Source organism: Accipiter gentilis, chromosome 8, assembly GCF_929443795.1.
Source record: "Accipiter gentilis chromosome 8, bAccGen1.1, whole genome shotgun sequence".
In the NCBI taxonomy this organism is placed as follows: domain Eukaryota; kingdom Metazoa; phylum Chordata; class Aves; order Accipitriformes; family Accipitridae; genus Astur; species Astur gentilis.
Genome location: NC_064887.1, coordinates 36,699,030 through 36,720,969, shown reverse-complemented (window position 1 = coordinate 36,720,969; position 21,940 = coordinate 36,699,030).

Here is a 21,940-nt window from a genome sequence, read left to right as displayed (position 1 = left end):
CAGAGGAAGATGTTTTTCCTTCTTGATCTTTACAAATTTTCAGTGAATTAATAAACCAGACATTCACACAGTTCCAGGGAACCTTCCATTGGTGTTTCAAACAAGACACGAGGCCTGTCCAGGACATCTCCCAGGCACTGGGAAGTCTGCCTGAGGAAGCACAACCCAGGGAACTTGACAGTGATAATGCATGAAAGAGTTGGAGGGCTGCATTTTTGACTCACTTCTGGTCCAGGCTGAGGATGACTTATGTTCTCCTAAACCTTGCTTGAGATAGAAGTAACAGAAGCTCAGCTCTGGGAAGGCAAAAAGCAAATGAATGGAGATGGTAGGCAGCAACCTAGCTCGGTGGAGAGGCTGCGGCGTGTTAGATGGCAGAACCGGCCCCTGGCTGAGCCCCAGGTCAGTGCTTCGCTGTTGCTTCCCCAGCTTCTTGACAAGCCCGGCACGAAAGGGGAAAGGGTTGCCTTGGATGCACGATGGAGATCCTCAGCCTGCTTTTCTTCATGGCATTTCCACCCTGCTCCCCTTCCTCTGGACAGAACTCAGAAACCATCTGCTAAGTAAACATGGGAAGGAAACTCCTGCAGAGGAGCTTTCAATACAGAGCCACAGGGTTTCTAGCAGCACAGTGGGTTTGCAAACCACCAAGTAGAAACAGATCCTAGCAGGAGAGGTTGCTGCAGGTCCTGGCCCATCAGCTGAGCCAGCCAGGGGCAGGTCACGGCATCTCAGTTACCGGCCATGCGTGTGTGCATCCTGTCCTCAGGGAGCAGAGGCAGGTCCAGGGATGGGCGCCCAACACATGCCCGCTCAAGCCTGCGGTCCTCTTGGAGTGTGTTTGCGGATGCGTGGGCCGCAGCACAGCGTGGCTGCTGTTGCAGCAGGCATTTACTATTTGGCTTGCTCACCACAAACTACACAGGAGACACCATTTGCTTTTCTGGCTCAATGCCACAAACTCTAAAAACCCCCTGCGCTGGGATATCCTCTGAAGTGGTATAGGGGTTTGGCAACTCCTCTCCCAAAAGACTTTTCTCCACCACATCCCTGCCTCCGTCGCAGGATCACAGATGGTCAGAAGGAAAAAGGGGATACCCTGAGCTGCACCACTCCAGGAAGAACAGAGAGCCCTGCAGCTGCAGGACCTGGCATGGACCCTCGGAGCCATGAGTGGCAGGAGGGTGAGCTAGGAGTGATGCTTACTGCTCCTTACAAAGCAAGCTCAGGTAGAGGTGAGCATCTCATTAAATGGACAGATAGCAGGTTTAAATGGAAAACAAGGACTTCTAGGTTTTTTTCATGCAATAGGTAAATAACTTGTGGAAGTCATGCCATAGGAGGGAGCTAAAAGGCTGGATAGGCTCAGAATGCAGCAGATTCACACAAGAGAAATCCCTCACAATCTACTGAATACAAAGAAACAGAATACATTGCAGTCCCGACGTGTAAGGCAGGTTACCATGCTGGATGGGCCTCTGAGCCCACTCAGCTTGTCCACTGTTAGACAAGGTTGAATGGAAAGGTAAATACTTTGAAAATCAGGTCCCCAGAGCTTAGTACCCAAACCACAGCACTGCAAGCCCAGGCTGCCTCCCCTTGCGTGCCCACGTGCTCTGTGCGGGCAGGCTCACTTTGGCGTGCTGGGGCTGGCTGCCCCTGCAGCAGCACTAGCCACCCGCTGCCCTTGCATAGGAAGAAATTCCCTCTTGCAAAGCTCATGTGATCAACGTCAGGGAGTTGTGCAAGGCATGGCGTGAGAGGCTGCTCGCACAGCCCTGTCTCCATAGTTTCCTAACGGCTTTGCTGGTAAGGTGGTGGTTCTTCAAATGAACGGAGGAAATAAAATCAGTGCCTGACAATGTAATGTGAAGGAAGTCAGGAGTGGGAAACTTTAAAAAACAGGCATGCACAAGGCCATGAGAATACAATTTGCACAGCCACCATTGAGCAATGCTGTAGGAAGCAGGGACAGACCAGGGCAGGGGTGGGCAGTGCAGGGGCTGGGGGGCTTTTGCCCACAGCTAGGCTCTGCCCAGTGGGAAGCACTGGGGAAGGCAGGAGCCACCTCTCACACAGGGTCATTCACCCTGCATGGCTCACGCTGTGTAGCACGCTGCCACTGCTGAGCTAACAAGCAGCCCAGCACTGCCAAGGTTTTTGGAGCAGGGTGTCTTGGCAGGCTGGCCCAGAATGGACACGTGGCTCCAAGCTGGGCAACAGGCAAGAGCAGGGCCATAGTTTCATTTTACTAGTGAAGGCAGAAGCAGAGAGGCAGGCTGCCAGATGCTGACGCAATGGAAGATGTAAGTCTCTGAAGGATTAGAAGGAGAATTTCAGTGTTTGGGGGTGGGTGATGCAAGCCTCCCAGCCCTGGGCTGGGGAAGAACCACACCAATGTTTCACAGCCTTCAGAAGGATTTCTTCTTTCACATCTCAGTGAGCTGGGATCTCTGCCAGATGAGGAGTAGGATGAATGAGTAAACAAACAGCACTTCACTTTCTTAAAGCAATTCGGGGGAAAGTGAAAGAGCTGAATGAGATAACAACTGCTCTTTTTCCTCCACTCCTCTCTCTCAGCTCCTTCCTATAACGTGCTCTGGGTATGCCAGTACGCAGGGACTACTCCACACACTCCATAGCATCCCCAAGGGCTTGGTGATTTCACATGAAAACCAGATCCCATCCTTCTGTACACAACATCCCACGCTGCTAGAAGGAACATTGCTCCATACTTGTTCCATGCCAGGAGCGTCTGAATTTTCCACAAAGGAGCCAAATTCTGCTGTTAAAGAGACAGCATGTGAAAGAAGAGAGGGGAAAAAAAAAAAAAAGATAGGACAGTTCTGTAACTGAAGTGAATCCATCTAAACCAATCACCTGACCACTCTGCTGACAGAAATCCCAGCAGCTCCAGTAATGAATATGGACCAAGCTGATATCACAGAATCATAGAGTCACAGAATGGTTTGGGTTGGAAGGGGCCTTTAAAGGTCATCTAATCCAACCCCCCGCCTGCAACAAAAAGGGACACCTTCAACTAGGTCAGGTCGCTCAAAGCCCCGTCCAGCCTGACCTTTAATGTTCCCAGGCATGGGGCATCTACCGCCTCTCTGGGCAACCTATTCCAGTGTTCCACTACCCTCATTGTAAAAATTTCTTCCTTATATGTAGTCTGAATCTACCCTCTTTTAGTTTAAAGCCATTACCCCTTGTCCTATCGTTACAGGCCCTACTAAAAAGTCTGTCCCCATCTTTCTTATAAGCCCCCTTTAAGTACTGAAAGGCTACAATAAGGTTTCCCTGGAGCCTTCTCTAGGCTGAACAACCCCAACTCTCTCAGCCTTTCTTCATTGGAGAGGTATTCCATCCCCCTGATCATTTTTGTGGCCCTCCTCTGGACCTGCTCCAACAGGTCCATGTGTTTCCTGTGCTGAGGGCCCCGGAGCTGGCCACAGTACTCCAGGTGGGGTCTCACCAGAGCGGAGCAGAGGGGAAGAATTGACCTGCTGGCCACCCTTCCTTGGATGTAGCCCAGGATATGGTTGGCCTTCTGGGCTGCAAGTGCACATTGCCAGCTGATATCCAGTTTTTCATCCACCAGTATCCCCAAGTCTTTCTCTGCAAGGCTGCTCTCAATCCATTCATCCCCCAGCCTGTATTGATACTGAGGGTTACCCCGACCCAGGTACAGCACCTTGCTCTTGGCCCTGTTGAACCTCATGAGTTTCACATGGGCCTAGTTTAAGTCCCGCTGGAGCCAAGGTGAATGCTTTCCTACAGTGAGACCCCACAATTGATGCAGATTACTGTGCCATGTGAGGGGCTGGGTATAGAAGAACAAGTATAGGATCTCAAGCGTGGACACAAAACCAGGAGTGTTACGGAAGTGCCAGGTGAAGTTCAAGTGATCTGGATGTCTGGAGAGAGGATCTGAAAAAATGAGATGCAATTCAGAAAGAAGAACATTCAAGTTTATACTCTGCCTAAGCAAGAATGATCTGCAATAGGAATGCAATAAGGAACAGTTTGGGAGAAATGCATCTGGGGGCTACAGCGTGCTGTGACCAGGCTGAAGATGACACTCACTGGAAAAGGCAGACATCATGCTGTACATAAAAGCTTGAAGGCATGCATGGGAGGGCTGTGTCTAGTCCCAAATATCCCCCTTCCAGAAAGGGCATGAATCAGGCACACATAATCCAAAGGAAAACTGGGACATTTGGAGGTATAGAAAACATATCCCAAGAAGTCCTGTTGTTCTCTGGACAGATTTCAGCTCTGTAAATGACTGATGCAAAGAAAAAGGAATAAACTGTTCTCTGTGCCCATGGTGGATATGAAAGAGGCCACAGGCTTAATCTGGGAGCCCATGGAAGACTGAGGAGAGGCTCCACATTTTTAAGGAGAGCAGAGCTGTAGAACAGAGAGACTCTTTGAGGTCTTTAAGAGCAGTTTAGATAAATTCCTTTTAGGTACCATGCAAGTACCAGTGCTCCTGCTATGAAATGAGGTGAGGGGGCAGAGGACCTCCCTGGGGCATGCGATGCTTACAGCTGAAGGAGAGAATAAGCACAAGCTTTTGGGGACAGCTTTACTAAGACTTTGAAAACTAACTCACCCATCTGTCTGCAAAAGAACTGAGTCAAACAGTCTTTCCAAGGGCGGTGCAGAACCGCTGTGATTTTCTAGCTAAACCAAAACCACTGGTACTCACTGGGTGAGGATAGGACAAACATGATATCAACACTTCTCTATCTGGCCTCTTTAGAAGGCCTTGTGCTGTAATTAGAACTCTTTCACCCTGTCCTATTCACACTATTTCTGCTAATGCTCACAGCCTCAAGCTACAGCTGCCCAGCTTCTGCAGCAAGAGGAAGCAGAGCAGAGAGTGAGGTTGCACCACCTTTTCCAATCCAAGTGACAACAGCTGAGGGATCGGGAAGGACTTTGTAGCCTTTTGAACTAGACAAACCACCATTTTACTACAGAGCTTCAGACAGAGAAGTATGTTCCTATCTGGAGTCCCCTGCTTGTGTTTTGGTTTGAATGCAGGAGTTGGGCAAGGGGAATGAGTGGGCTTTGTGATGGAGACTCTCAATCCCTTCACAAAATAACATTTGCAACATGAGACTCAAACTGTTATCCCTGCAGCCTTCCTCAAAGAGCACCAACAGCTTGGATGGCCCCGACACCCTTAGCTCTGAGCAAGTACTTCCAAGACCCTGGAGAGGTCTCCCTACAAGGTGTATCACCAAGCTTGTACCTGCATCCCTGGCCCAAAGCGCAACACCTACCAGTATCTAACCACTGGCACACACTGAAAACACATTCAAAGATAATTAATATTGCTCCATGGTTTCTCTGTGTTTTAGTCTTTTTCATTATGTTGATGAAGACACTCAAGCCTTGTCGCAATGTAGTGGTATCCAAACCACATGGTGCTGCCACTGCCTTTGTGCTGCTTCCTTTGGTGAGATTTCTTCCTGTTATGGTTTCTGATAGCTTGCAAATTAGCGGCTTTAAAAGTTAGTGTTTACAGGCATTACTACTGAAGGAAACAGAAGAGTTAATTAGAGAACAAGGAAAAGAAAGTGGCTAAATATAACTCCACCATCAGACATCTTCACATGAAAGACTAGGAGAACAGAGTGGACATGAAACAATGCAATTGCTTTTCATTCTTCCTAGTGAATGGAAACTGGTCAGAGTTACAGGCCCCTTGTCTTCCTCAGACACATCTTTTATCTTGCTGCTAGGGGATATTTGTGGATACTGCCCAGCTCCAAGTTAGCACACTCCTCTCACCATGGGCTGCTGAGGGGGAAAAACTGTAGGGGGAAGGAGACAGCTCCCAAGGAAAGCTGGCATCATTTCATGGGCTCAGTCTAGGACAGACTCAGCCATGCCCCCTCATACCTGGATCTGTGGCAAAGTTCCTTCAAAAGCTTCCATTTTGGCTCCTGCACAGCTGCTGTTGCTGCTGCACTCAGCAGGAAGCAGAGCAGGGAGAATCAGACTAAAGCTGGCAGGGGAAGGAAAGATGACAGCAAAATGCTGTCACTCCGGAGGAAGGCTTTACAGGCTAGCGGCTTCTGGTAGAAGCATCACAGGTGGAGGGTATCCTATCTGTCACAACATGCAATGCATAATTTCATCACACACCAGGAAAAATGTGGTTCTAAACTCACATGAGAAAAGACAATTCTAGAGAAGACACTATAACCAAGATTTTCTAGGATTCCTCAGATTACTCTTATTTTACTCTTTTAGATTTTTCAAGGATATCAGAAGCAAGTCTAATTTTCAGATAAGTTTCTAAGTTGTCAATTACTAATGCTTAACCACACTATTCAAACACATGCACTGAGCAGCCAAGAACCTTACAAGGAAATGCAAGAAGCCTCTTGCACAGAAATCCAACAGACTGTGTAGCTATATACAATGTGATTCTGGAGTAATTCATATGATACCACAGGAGTCCAGATGTTTTTGAAAAATTTTCCTGAATAAATTCTGGTGAAAAGCCCCAAGTTTTAAAATGCTTACTCAGTTCTGAAATATTTCAGCTCCAGAGCAGCCAAGCAGAGCTTGCTGCTTTTCAGCTCCAGACCAGCAAGCATGTTTAAGTCTGCACTTCAGCTCTCAGCTAGCACCTGCAAGGATCCCAAGAAGCACTTCTGAAAATCTCTTCTCAAATGGTGCAAGAGGAGAGTCAGCTTCCAGCATTTAGGCCACATTTATGATTGCTGTGAGGGGAGCAAACTGAAGAAGCAAGTAGGAAACCCAGAGACTTGCTAGGACACTTTCTTGGTTTAAGCCTAGAGGGAAACTGGTGAGGATGCTTGAGATGAGACAGGATCCTCTCAAGCATCTCTCTCTTTGACCTTTGGACTTGCAGGGAAGAAAAAGAAACCCTAATGTCTGTGGTCATGGAAGGGTCTCAGCGATGAATGGAGATGATTCTGCAGAGACCCTGGCCGAGTGACTCTGAGAGAGGTGACCCAGGAGGAACAGACCTACTCTTCACACCAGTCATTGCATTAGTGGTAGTGATCTGGTCTCCTATGGAGAAGAGATACAGGGCTGCTGTTCTTGCAGTTTGCTTTGGGTGACACCACTGTACCTCAGGGACCCTACATGCTCAGTCCAGACTTAGAAGCAGGTATAAAGCAAGGCTTGCTTCTCTCTGCTATTTAGAGAAGTAAAGCCTACAGCAGCATGGAGGAGGCAGAGCCTGCACTCCTGCTGCTTATCCTGAACATATTACTGCAGAAAACTTTTCCTCTTGGTTTTGTTGCATGTTCACTTCTACCTAGAAGAGTAATCACAGCAGCCTGGACACACCGCCCAAAGTAAGTGTGTGACCTGGCAAAATGCATGCTGCATAATGGTTTGGGAGAAGCAGGAGGAACCGACCCAGTACAAACACCTCTTAAAGAAACAAAACGCTGATGTATATCAAAGAGAACCTCATCACACCAGCACAAGTACTGACAACCAGCAAACGTTAGGTTCACAGAAGCTGGCACTCTGATCTGCCTGCACATGTAATAGAGACAATGGAATTTCCCACCACTTGGTGAAATCCCTGCTGGGAAACACCATGGTATGGGACCACCTATGCCTCACACAAGTTCATCATGGTAGCTCTATCAGCTGCATCAGAGGAGAGTGGTTACCTTCAGTGGAGCACCATTGGCAGATCTGGCTTTACAATGCTAAAATGCTCACAACTGGAAAATACAAAATGGAAAAATGTTTGGGAGGGAAAGCAGAGGAAAGTTGGCACAAGGAAAGGAAGAGGAGGGTAGAGGACACGTCATCTGTGGTGTTTACGTATGACAACACCATCCTACATGGCTGCTGGTTAAGGGAGACCAAGAGGAAGTGAACATTAACTCTGAGATGATAGTGCAGAGATGGAAAGTGAAGAAGGCTGCTGGGAGAGATGATGAGTGCAGGACTAGAGGGGTGAGCTCAGCAGTGCAGCCCTGTTTTGTGGGCCAGCCAACCTGACACTCACACCTGGCACCAGAACTGCATGAAGCTGGGAGACCCACAACGGCTTGTTCCTAGTTACAAATAAATGCAGTTTGTCAAAGGCCAGCATAACGCTCTCCCTTTTCCACCACCCACATATGCTGCACCTTGCAAATTCTGTGATATATTCAACTGCCAGCAGGTGAAAGGCAGGCCAGGCAGGGCATGCCCACCTTGCTCACATTGCAGCAGTGAGACATTTTACTTGATGCAAAAAGGCATCACGCACCACCATCCCCTTTCCCCACATTCTTGGGAGCTTACCACTAACACAGGATGACTTTGCCATCTTGCAGTCAACACTGCAAGTCAGCCTGAACTGACAGCCAGCTTCTGCCTTAGCCCTTCTGACACCTAACAACAAAGCAAGGAGGTGAGCTCAGCATGGCTGGGGAGCCAGATAAAACCCTGGGCCAGCCCAGCTGCTGTTGGGAGGTGCCTCCAGCCCTTAACCTGCTCTGGCTCCATGAAAAGATGTAGGAGCAGTGCCGATACTGTGCATCAGAAGAAATGCTCTGTGATCTCAGATCAAAAGCTCTGAACAGGAATAAAGAATCACAACTTCCGGAAAACTAAAACCAGAAGCATCTGTTGTGCAATGGAACGTTTCAAGCACAAAACATCTCTCTGTGTCAGTAGGCCCCCTGGAGTTATTAGAGTGTGCTGTGGATGTCAGGTTGGAATTGGACTTGGCCCCTCTTCACACCCCTCCCATTCCCACAGCTCTCCTCAGAGGATGGCACACTGCCCATGACCTCATGGCCTGGAGCTGCCTTCAGCCTTCTTCCAAGAGCTGCTGGCTTTGCTGGATTAAGGCTCCAATCACTGGTCACAGCATCAACTACACAGAGGAGAACTTTCTGTCTAAGCTCCCATTTATTATGCAGCCATTGCTTCACCCACTCCCGAAATCAGTCACTATTCAGATCATACCACTCACTAACCTGGCAGCCAGTGGTGAAATGAAATATGGTGGGTAGAAACTGAAGGCAAACAATGTGCGAAACACAAGTCTTTAACACGGAGAGTGCTTTTCCGAGGGAAAAGCATAGGTAGGTATGTCACAAATTTGGCACAGCCTGTAGTCCTCAGCTCAAGCACAGGCATCTCTCCAACAGCTGTGCTCTGGGGAGGCCCATGTGCCTGGGCTCCCTCCAAGGCCCCAGAGGAATCTCCCCCTCCTCTGCGGGCAGCTGCACCGCACGGGCATCGTGGTCCCTCCTGCAGGGCTCAGCCCTGCCATCAATCTCAGAAGCGCCATTGCTTTGCTGACAGGATAAGGCAAAATCAGAGGAATCTCCCAAACTCCTGGGAGAAGGCTGTGCCCCAGGGAGACTGCAAGCAGCATTTAAGGAGAGAGAGTTTGCTAGGTTGAGAATTAGTCTGTTGTACTCGGACAAAGAACTGCGTTTTGGAAAAAACCTGCAGCAGGAAACACTAAGGGCTTTTCTGGTAACTACTGCTGTCCTCCCAACACCAGCTGGGGCCTTTGGCCAGCACTGGTGCAAAAAGTGCTCCTTGTCAGATTATCACCCCTACCTCCCTGCTCTGCACCCCTGCTGTAGAGCCTGGCTTGGTGCTAAGCTTGGGTGGACCACCCAGTGGCTGTTTGTCCCATGGTGGGGTCTGAAGCACATGGCTGCAGAGGCAAGCTTTCCACTGAGCCTCTGTGGCTTCTGGTGTGTACCCTTAGCGCAGCCTAATCAAAGCAAGCTATTTTCAGTCAGGCGTGGAGTTACATACTTCTAGCAATGTTTAGGCCTTAGAGCAAATGAAGCCTGAATCAGAGAGATGCATTAGATGTTTGCGACAGATACCCAGCATTAGAGATTTCACTGCAGCTCGCTCACATTTTAGAAGAGTACTTTTGGCACGCAGTGGTTGCAGGTACCAGAAGGCAACACACACCAAGCCATGCAGGCATTTCAGCCTGCTTCAGTGAGAGCAGCACCGGCAGCAGCACTGGCAGCTGCCTGCACTGGCTGCCAGGACAGGGTGCCAGCGCGGTCTGATTGCTTCCTTTGTGCCTAATGCCAGGGATTCGTTCTGGGGGACTCACCACCATGGTCCCTGCTCTGGGTCCATGCCACCTGCAGAGCCCACAGCCCTGAGATGTGGGACTGACCAGTGCCCATGGGCTGCCCCAACAAGGCATCTCTTGTCATGGTTGCCTACTGCCTTTTTCCCAATGGCAGCCAGTTTTTTCCAGTTTTGCCCATTGATTTTTTTGCCTCCCCCCGACATTCAGTTTGAGGGAAACAAAGACAGCAGTAATGCCTGGACACACAGTGCAACAGATAGATCTGGAATTCAAGTGAATCAATCTTTCTTTTTCTCTACTCCTGCAGACTGGGTTTGAAACCCTCCTAGGGCTTTTCTGTGCTTCTTAAGCCTCTCATATCCTTGGAAAGCTGTGGCAACTGGAAACACGCCAATCCTCCCGCAAATACACATAAAGAAAGGCTGTACTGCAAAGCAAAGATGGGGCAACCTTTGTTGTCACTGAAAACAAGCTCGTCAGGACTTGGAAAACTTTCCCCAGGGTTAAAGCAAACTTCATACTTATATTGGGTGGTGCTATATTTGATGACAAAAAATGCACAGGCTTCTGTGACTGCTGAGACTTTGAAAAGCAGCTCCCCAGGGACAGGCTGCAAAGCACAGTCTGGTGTCTGAGTGAGAGGGGCTGGGACAAACATGCTAACAAAAGTCGTCACATAGCGTCAAGCAGGGTAAAGGAAAGCTCCTGCCTGAATATGTGGGCGGTAAATCTGCAAATCCCAATCTGTGCTTGAGCTGTGAAATTACCGAAGTCCCCAAGGCTAGGCTTAGGCAGAGGAAACGCAGTTAGGACTGTACAGCACTTGAGCATGTGAAATTCCCATTCTGCTTTAATTGTCTTAACGGATATTTCATATTTAAAAACTGGCAAAGAGTCAAATGCCTCCACCAGTGCACTCCCACACAATGGAAATTCAAAGGCTAGAGACGATAAACTGTTTGTATTTCGAGCTGCGGCATTGCTAGTGTGAAGCCTGTCAAACGCTTGCCTTTTAAAGAAACCAGGGAAGGGAAGCTAGGGAGAAAAGGCAGGCAAGAATCACATCCTGCTCCTTCATACGAAGCATGGTTGCTTCTACACTGGATTTGTTTCCATCCCTTCCTAACAGGCTGTTAGGAGAGAGAAAGGAAAGAAAAGGAAGGACAAGACCAGTATACAGTGGGCGCCCCGTCAATAAACACATTCATTGCAAAATCATATTCCGAGAGCTGAGACTACTTTTGAGAAGTGCTGAGAAATGAGGAAGAAAATGAGCCCAAATGTGACGGTGATTGCATTCTCTGCACTCCTGGGCTTAGTCTGAGTCTGTTTTTTAACTGGAGGTAACATGGTTAAACACTGGCTGAACAAAAACTGCTGGGGTCTATAGGGAAAATACAGTTGAGATGCAGCCATAAATATTCTTGCAAACATTTTTAAGCCTTAACTTAAACATTACTTTCACTGCTCCCAAGCCTGGCTGAGGCTGGTGGGAACTGCAGAACAAAATGCTGCCACTTGCTGACTCCTGCCAGGACTCCTCCAGCCCTGCACAGGGCTTGCGGCATCACTGGGATCCTGGCACAGCACCGCAGCTCTGGGGCGCTCTCCCGTCCATGCACCAGGCGGTATATTTACAGATAACATGATGGAAAGGCAGATTTACAGTTGTTCAGTGCTGCCACTTAACAGTGAGTCACGCAAGCCACTGTATCCATGCTTAACTTAATATAATATGATATAATTAACATAAAATAAACATAGTACTAGCTGGACTCTACCTCCACCAAGTGAAATGCCTCTTTGAAGTCTGGAAGTTTTCAACTCCAGTCCCTTTCTGACCCCGTACAATCCCTCCCCTGTATGATCCTTCCCATTTTAACCCTGTATTCATCTAAGTAACTGGCAAATTTTGGGTACCAGGACTGACATTTTCTGCCCCTGAGCTCTATTTGTGGTAGTAATGATAATTTTTTGTTTGAACAAAAAAAGTGGTTGTTTTGGAGGTTAAAAAAAAATTTGCTGAAATGCTGTTGGTAGATCATCTTTTCTTCTTGCGATATTTTCTTGTTTGGGGTTGGCTCTTTTTTAATATACTTCTTTTTAGACCCTTGTCCTGGTTTCAGCTGGCATAGAGTTAATTTTCTTCTTAGTAGCTGGTACAGTGTGTTTTGGATTTAGTGTGAGAATAATGTTGATAACACACGGATGTTTTAGTTGTTGCTAAGTAGTGCTTAATCTAAGTTAAGGATTTTTTCAGTTTCCCATGCTCTGCCAGCAAGCAGGTGCACAAGAACCTGGGAGGGAGCATGGCCACGACAGCTGACCCAAACAAGCCAAAGGGATATTCCATACCATAGGACATGATGCTCAGTATATAAACTGGGGGGCGTTGGCCAGGAGGCACAGATCATGGCTTGGGCATCAGTCAGTGGGTGGTGAGCAATTGCATTGTGCATCACTTGTCTTTTCTTGGGTTTTTGTTTGTTTGTTGTTTTTTTTTTTAATATTCCTTTTCATTACTACTACTACTACTACTATTATTATATTTTATTGTTAGCATTACATTTTATTTTACTTTAGTTATTAAATTGTTCTTATCTCAACCCATGAGTTTTGGGTTGGTTTTTTTTGATTCTCTTCCCCATCCCACTGGGAGGGGGAAGGAGTGAGCAAGTGGCTGCGTGGTGCTCAGTTGCTGGCAGAGGTTAAACCACAACAACCCATTGCTGCCTCTGCACTATATGGGATGTTACAGGAAGTCTCATTTGTGTGCTTTAAAATGAAGATTGCTTAGGTCTTTTTTTGTGGTCAAAGCCAGGAGTATAACAAGTGGCAAGCTTAGAATCTGGGGCTGTGAGCTTGGAACTGCAGGCCAATGCTGTTCTGGGGTCAAAACGGGGCTTCTAAACAAGCCTGCAGGAGTGTGCAGGGAGAAGCAGGGTCTCTGTCCATAAACAATGCCTGTTTGCAGCTGGTGGTATATATCTGCCATACTGGCATTGCTGCATTTCAGGGTGACTGCAGGGTTTGGTCCAGCTCAGAAGAACAGCTGGATCGTTAGGGGCTCTTGCACTCTTGGTTTAAATGAAGCAATTATTTAAGGGAGAGAGGAAAGGAGCTCATGCAGGGACAGCCATTTCCTCGTCCCTGGTGTCACTCCAGGGCAGGGTGCAGAGGAAGGCATGTGTCATAGAGGCTAATAGGTCTCCCCACACAGGCCAAGACCTTAATCGCTTTTTTTTAGGAAGGAGTTTGTGGAAAGTACCCTGTCTCCTTGACATTAGTCATGTGGAGTCACTACTAAGGCAGGCAGAAAACCTATATGGGCTCTGGGAGGGGGGCACAGGAAAGTTGCGCTGAGGCTCTCTGGGGCTTTCCTGCCCCTTGCCCTGAACCTGCCCCAAGGTGTGCCCCGAGGGGCACACACACAACGCTGCCAGAGGCCAGCCCCGAGCAGGCAGCTTGCTGCTGCCTCCATCACTGCCCTCCCACGTTTGGCTTTACTCTGAGTAACTCCCTCCTACCTTTCCTCTGAGAAGCTCCAGGTTTGACTGCAAAAAGCCAGGAGAGTGGTGGGTGGCTTTGGGCTGGCAATGGTGTGTCCTCCTGTACCAGCAGCAGCATGGCTAGGAGCTGCCCAGCAGCTCAGCTCAGCAGTTTTCTGGAGGCAGCACAAGCAGGTTTCCCTCTGTCTCACCCTGAATTAAATGCGTGCTGAAGACCCACTATACCGCTAAGTGAGAATTCGAAAGATGAAGCAGAGTATTAACACAACAGTTCAGGTTTTTTAGTTTTGTTCTTGTGCCCCTTCCAAATTTCCGTTTCCATCCCACCCCTCTGCAACACACAGATATTTAACTTTGGTTCTGTGCAGCTGGAAGAGTTGAGGCTTCTTCCGCAGGTTGGGAAGAGGAGAGGGAAGAGCAGAAGTGAGACTAAAGTATATAAAGGACATTTTCCATGCATCCCATCCCCAGCAAGGGAGTGCAGCAGAGCTGGCAGAGATCTCTAAGTGACATCTCTATGTGTCAGAGTTTCTTTTTTAAATGAACACCAACAAAGAACACTTTTTCATATTGAAAGAAAATTGAAAAGAATGTGCAGAATGTAAAAATAAAAACTACTTTAAAGGTTGACAATTAAAATTATATTTCTCCTAGGTGTTGTTTAGTTTTCCTTGGTTTTTTACTTCTCATGCCTATCTGCTTTTTCTTTCCTTTTTTTTTTTTTTTTTTTTTTGTGTCCCCCACACAGCTCCTAATTCACAATTTTGTTCCCACAGTAAGGAATTCAAAAGGGAGGTAAAAAAATAAAAAGGGCAAAACTAAAAATTATTTTGGGAAGACTTTGAAAAGCCTTTGAGAGTCTGCAAATTGAAAGACTGCAAATTGAAAGCTATTTACAAAATCCCAACTCTTTTCCTACTCTCCCTCCTTCTCCTCGAATGGCATCAGAAGTCAAGGCTGGTGGTTGCATGCAACTGTTTCCATTTGCCGCTAAGGCTATACTTGTGGCTCCACATCAGTGCTTGCTCGCAGTCACATTTTGAAGTGTGTGTAGTTTCACTTTTACTGCATGAATCATGTCCTCAGAGAACTGCAAAAAAAAATGCCCTTCCATCGCCAGTGCTCAGATCTGTGCTGTCAAAATGAGAAGCAGATTTAATCTGGTGCCAACTTAGCCATAAAAAACACTGGCACCTCTGTAGACAGAAGCTGATCACATGCAGCCATGGGGAGGTTCCTGTGCTTGGGCACCTCATCCCTTCACTTTGCGTTTGCTGGAGAGTTTGCAAACTTAACTCCTTGCATGAAAGTCCAAGGTGCTTCTCAGAGCCCTTGCAGCCTGTTGCCGGAGTTTCATTTTGGTCATCCTGGGCCAGGAGCCAAATGAAAGTTCTCTGCCTCAGTTTCATGAGGAAATGTTAGCTCATTGCCTCTTAGCCCCAGCTGGTGATGAAACACACCATGGCTCCTCCTCTTGGCCTTATTAGCATGGGGAAATCTCCAGCATATAATCGTGTCCATGCTCCGCTGTGGCAATAAGGACCTCAGGAATACTGGCAGTACCTTTCTCAAACACGGTGCTGTTGGCATCCTCACCTCTAGCTGTCTCGAGGATAACCATCATGGAGGCACCAAAGTTGCTGCAGAATGGAAATATTCCACAGGAAAAGAAAGTCACGTCTTGCCAAGTGGCTTTTTATACTTTAATATTTGTTTTGATTATTATTTCAGCCATGGTTTCTGTAGTCTTCTGTTTGCTCCATCATAAGCAGGTAAGGACAAAGCAAAATTCCTAACTCTGGAGTATACAACATGCTTACTATTCCTAATGATTAACTGCTGTGTTGATGCTATCAACTAACTGCAACCTAGTCATTCTTTCTCTTTTGGAGACAGCTAATGCTTTTACTTTCCAAGATTTCAGATGATAATATTTCCATCAATTCCTTGCGTAAATGTCTTCAGCATTTTGCTTTCATTTCTGTAAGTTTAAAAAAAACCAAATCAGTTTTTATTTCTCTTTTGTTTCCTCTCCTGCACCAATGATATACGCCGTCCTAATGTACTATCAACTGATGATGCTCTGTACAGACGGGGGAGGCTGAGGAGTCCTGGTATTTCATCAGGCACGAAGTCTTTTCAGTCTTGGTTTTACCAAGTGCTAATACAATCTAGCCCAAATAGCAGTTACGGAGTCAAGTTGTCTTCTGCGTTTCATTAGCGGATTTCAATGGACTTTTTCTGTTTATAACTGTATGTGTAGTACTGAGTAGAAATACAGGAGTGAGCCAAATGACTAATTTGCTGAAGGCCAGATTTTTATTTTTTGGCTTCCAAACTGTGAATCAGTCTCCTGGAGTGTCCAAGTGCTATTTTGGTTTGGCGGTTTACATATCCCAATGTGATGTAGGTCGCTCTGGTTCCAGTTCCGAGGAGGAAGGGGACAAGGAAAAAGTCCCCTTCTGTTAAGAGGCAGGATGGCTTGTACTCATGGTCTGCTAGCTTCTTGTGTCATAATGACACCAGGAAGCCCTCTGAGGACTGATCCTACAAGGCACTGATTGTTTTTGTAAAATATGAAAACTGCTAAATTCTCATAAGAAAGGAGCCTGCTCTGCACCTTACAACACTACCATTTAGCAGGCAATATAAAAAAAATTACTTTAATTGCTTTGGTACTTAGCCCTGCTCCCACAGCCTTTCTCATCTATTTGGGAGCTGTGAAGCAGCAGCTCTGGTGACCTGCAGTCACAGCTGCATCCCTCTAATGGCAATGAGCACACGGATGCAGGCACATATTCCATTCCTCCTCTTCTTTTTTTCATATTGCAGAAAGTTACTTTAGTAAGTGAAAGATAAAAGAACTGCCTTTAGTCCTGTTGATTCATATTAATTGGGGAAAGCAGGACTGGGTAATGAAAGCCTTTCACTGCAAGGGAGCTGACGACCTCCCCAGCACTCAGGACAGCAGCTTCCTAAGGAACAGATAAGGTTGTGCTTCAATAGCGATTTTAAGCATTTCAGAGGTTGCATCCATTAAGATGTGAGACAGAATTGGGTCTGCAAGTTCATCCCAAGTCTGCTTCTTATGGGCGCTGGCCAGAGAGAGAACAGCTGCTGTGTAGGAAGAGCATGACCTCTATAAGCAAACACTGAGCCATGAGTCACAGGAACAGACTGAAATCTCTTGCCATTGAGAGTTTACCACCTGGGCACCCACAGAAATACCCTTCCCTTGGCTGGAAGGGCACTGGAAAGCTGGTCTGACTAGTGGATGAGAAAGCATCGTGCCTGTCACCCCAAGCTAAGCATGGTGTAGCAGTTAAAGAAAAGTAGGCTTAGAAGTTAGAAGCTGTCCTCCCCATTCTGCTTATCAGATGTGACCTGGAGGGCATCAATTCAGCTCTCCATGTTTCCTTCTTCCTCCTTGCACAGGGGCTACAAAGCCTGAGAGCGACTCCAAAGAAGAGGTGACCACCGTCAGCATGCCTTTGCTGCTCCCAGAGCACAAAGTGCCACGGAAAAGCAGCATGTGCGAGTGTTGCAGTGCATGCCTACTACATGACTCTGTCATGCACCGAATCAGTGCTAAATGATTTCAAACTATGATGCACAGGAGGAAAGGCTCATGGGTTTAAGGAGGGTGAATTCGCACAACACTGCAGTTCCCTGTGTATATGCACTGGCTTTAAGTTGTCCACAGAGACGTCACTTCTGACAGTCTGCGATAGCTGAGTCCAGGGATGATACGGAAGTCTTGTCACCCAAGAGGAGCGTAGATCTCCTCTGGGCACTGCTGATGGTTGTCTTTTTTATTTTGTGAAAATACCACCAAAATAGATATGAAAAACACAGATCTATTTTAAAGATTTCAAACTTGTTGGAGAACAAATCATATCAAATCATTCCCTGTGTTTGTTTGTAATGATGTATAAAAAGGTTATTTCCACTCCCGGGAGAATGCTTTTGTGCTCTTGTAATGATAATGCTACTCCGTTGAGCTCACTGATAGATGGAAAAATTGCAGCAGAAAACACTGACTAAACACTGCTTCTTTCCACAGGCACCGGGGTTGTGCTGGGCACACGGAGTTTGTAAGTATGGAGATGATAGACCCACTTTCTGGTTTTGTCAGACTTGTACTGTGACAAAGATGACTGTCTCACAGCCCTCATGCCTGGTTACAACTGCTCCAAGGACAGGCGTGAGTTCTGACTGCAGAAATATAGAGCCCACAGGGCACTCTGGCTACGACAAATGGAGCTCCCCAGCTCCTCACCCAGGGCTGTCAGCCAGCAACTGTCTGCCTGAATCAGCCACCTGTACTGAAAATGGCCAGTAAAATCAGTGTCACATGGGTCAGATTTATTGCTGTCAAGTGTTAGTTATCAGTTGCCTAAGGTCAACCTAGGGCAGTCCTAAAGTATTGCCCCATATACCAGCTTAGACCCTCAGAGAGATTTAATTAAATCAGTGAAAAACTTCTGCATGCATAAAACTTCAGCTAATGAATGTTGACTGTGTAAGACTCTAACCAGCCAGAAGCTCCCCCAGGCAGACGCAGTGGCTGAAGGTACTGACCAGCACTGTGGTGTGAGCTGGGTGTCCCTATTATATGGTATTTGATCCATTCTGCATGGAGACCCGCATTACGTACCACAGATACACATGCCCTTATGGCATGCACAGTCTAACATTGTCATGCGTTGCCGTCTCCTTACCTAGTTTGTCAGTGCGCACAGCAAGGGGTATGACAGCTGCCACCCATCGTTAGCTTTAATGCTGACAGTATTTGTTCATCCAGCACAGAGAGAGGGGGGGAAATCTGGGAAGATCCTGCAGGCTCAGCTCTCGTGAAGGGCTATAGCCACAGCAGCCAGCGAGCAGAATATTACTGTAACCACCCTCAGCATCCTCATTTTTGGCTGAAGTTCTGCCCATGAATTTTTTCTTATTAGAGACCAGCTCGGACCCAATCCTCAGCCCTGATGGTTCCCTGTCTCCAGGGTGCTTTCAGCAGCTAACCTGTCCTGGCGGGGAGTCCTTCCAAGCTACCTATGGCCTCTCCTTTGCAGCCTCTCCTGGCAAATTGAGACCCCTTCTTAGCACTTCTGAGGAGTTAGTAAACTCAAAAAGATTAATAATTATAATTTAAAAAAACAAAACAAGTCAGGAAGGGAGTGAGGAGTGAGATGCACCCATGGGAAACCATAACAAAACAGGCTCATATGCAGGACAAGGTTGCCCTTAAACATAATTAATCACCATACCCATTTTGTCTGTGTTTTCTTCAGTAAAAGAGTCTTCTACACCAAACACCAGAGGTACCATGAGCTGGGAGTGGAACTTAGAGCACTGCGACGGACTTGTGCAGAAGGACCATGACCAGTACCTCATAATCAAGCAGAGCGGCAACTACTTCATCTACGCTCAGGTCAACCGCAAACAAACTGCGGAAGAGTCTTTTACACTGATGCTGTGGAAAGAGCCAGAAATCCTCCTCAACAAGGTTGTGGGACCAAATATAGGAGACGAAAAGGGCACAGTAAATTTTGGGAGACCCTTTTTCCTGCAGAAGGGAGATAAGCTGTACTGCCAGGGAAATAATAGTCTTAACTATACTCTGGTAGGGAATCAGACTTATTGGGGTCTGTATAAAATATAGCAGGATTCTGCTCCGAGTCATCTCCTCCCTTATTCTCTACAGGAAACCTTAGGGCATGGATGAAGAGTCTGCAATTTCTCTTTGTATGAATTTCAACTTCCTGGAGTATGTGCCATAGTAGGCTGGTATCCTGCAGTGACAGATTAAGGTGTAAAACAAAGCGAATAGCAAACTTTGGTAATAATGGATGACACCTGATCATCACAGAGTAGGAGAGAAAGATGCTTCTGGGAGGAAAAGTTCTTGATGCCTTATGGGGTTGACTCTGAGATCCTGGAAAACCAAGTCACTATATTCAGTCTCTTCTGAGCCGGGGAGGAGCTCTGCTCTGCAGCAGGTTGCATTTCAGAGCTGGGTACGTCAGTACCTTGGGTCTCTTCTAACAAAAGGTGCTATGTAAAGCTAAGGTATTCTATATCCTTCCTGCACAACCTGCCCGTGAAGTGATGTGTCTAGAGCAGAGGGACAAAATAGTTCAGAAACAGTCTGTGATGGAAGGAAAGCTTCTCAGCCCCATCCACAGCCTTGCCACTAGCAAGAGAAACACCATGTAGGAGCTTCCCCAGGGAAGCTTCACCTTCATGGGTAGTTCAGAGCACAAGGGCCTTTCCAGTCAAGCACAAGCAGCACTGCACCTCTGTGAATTCATGTCCGCTCCCTGCCGTGCTCCAGACACGCACACCACAGCGAGCTTGTGGATCCAGCCAATGCAGCTGCTTTGCATACAACTGCCATACAGGATGCATCACTGCTGGCCAAATAGCACAGAAATGCAATGAAAGTTTCTCTATGTAAGCAGAGATTGTGGAGAAGAGATAATGATAGAAAGACGCACATGAGGAGAGTGGGCATGGAGTAGAGAGCAGAGGATGGAGAGTCGGAGAACGATTGCCAGCATTTTTTACTATGCTCTGTAGTGGGTAGTGGGTGTTGCAAGCAGGGCAGGGCAGGGCAGACACAGTCCTGACATGAAATGGGAAAGTGCTGAGCATCCCTCCCTATCACCTCCCTGCAACAGGCACAGCTTTGATATCCAGCAGAAAGCACAAGCTGTGCCAGTACCGCAGCAGGGAGGTGGAAAACATGAGCTAGCAGGGGAGCAGCACACCCTTCACCTGCCTGGGGAACCAGCAGGAACTGAATGCTGTTCGCTTCAAGGCCTTGGCTATCTGCTGTGCTTCCTGGGATGAGCATTGAACCACCTGCAGATCACAGGAAGGTCTCAAGACCTCAGCAAAGGCAGAGTGCTCTTGGCAAAGCAGGCTGCTGTGGCTGCAGGACAGCCCAGCTGCACCATGGCGTGGCTCCTCTCCCTTGCCTGGGCAAGCTCTCCCAAGGGCCCTGTGCTTTGCTTTCCTGCCACCCGGACCTTCATGGGTGAAAACTCCTCCACCATTCCTCAGAGCACGTCACAGCCTTGTGGATGGATTTTCATGGGAAAGCAAAGCAACTGAGAAGCTGTCTGGAAATAAATAGTGATTTGGTCTTGGTTGGGGCAGTTAGGGGTGCTATTTGCTCTTATAATTTTGTATTCTGTGTATTCTAACTCTAAAGAACTGGAGTCAACTTTTTGCAGAGACGTCAGCAGTCTTGTGTTTTGCTTCATAAAAGCTGCTACCAATTAAAATGTTACTCTTGTTCTTACTTTGCTTTGTTGATTTCCCTTAGTTTAAAATAATAAAAAAAAAAATCTTACAAACCGCAAGTGTATCTCACTTCTTTGATACAGACCGAGAAGATAACTGACACATTTCTCTACCCTTCATCTACTTTCACTAAACTGCTTCTTCTGCTTTGAGAGGTTGGCAGTATCGGCACAGAGTAAGATTAGTTTGAGCTGCACAGTGCTGAGGCAGTGCCGAACTCAGTCCTCTTCCCAGCACACAGGGGAGCTGCATGTGGCCCAACCCCATGGGAATGGGGAGGAGGGGGAATGTCTGTACCCAGGGCACCCCACACACCAAAGCACATTAAGCCTTGGATGCAGGCAAGAAAAGCAACAGGCAGGAAAAGCAAGCAATAAGGCTTCGGCATTTGGCAGAAGCTGTTATGTCAAGACACACACACCACCACCCTCCCCAGTTACTTTCTGAGACACAAAACAAGCCCCAAATGGCCCGCTGGGGATGAAGGACTCCTTGTTCTACATGTCAGACTAGCAAAATCCCAGACCCTGCAACACCCTGGCCTGAAGATCTGGCTCCAAGACCCAGGCACCCAAAACAGGGATGAAAGCAGAAGACAGATGTGGAAATGCCACTGCACTGAAACTGCCTGGAGGCCTCCTGGCTCTATGGGATGTTTTCAACATGCCCATCAGAAGGTCGCTCAGAGCAGAGATGGTGGATGACCACAACAGTGCTTCCCATGGCTTCTTATGCAAGCTGTTGGGCCTCCCAGCCCTGCCCTGCACTTCAGAAATAAATAGGAAAATCAGTCTGTTTCCCTCTTTGAGTCAGGCTTTGCCCATGACATGCCTATAAAGCCGTTCACACAATGGTACTCGTATTCAATGGTGCCAATATCACGAATGTCAAGAAATAGGAGTGCTCCAGCCCTTCCTCCGCAACCTGCCAGTAACCAAACTGTTCAGATTCCTTGAAAATTTAAATGTGTCACCTTGCCTTGCCCCTGGCACCCAGGAATGTGTAGCAGACCTAAAAGACAAGGTTCCCTCGGGCT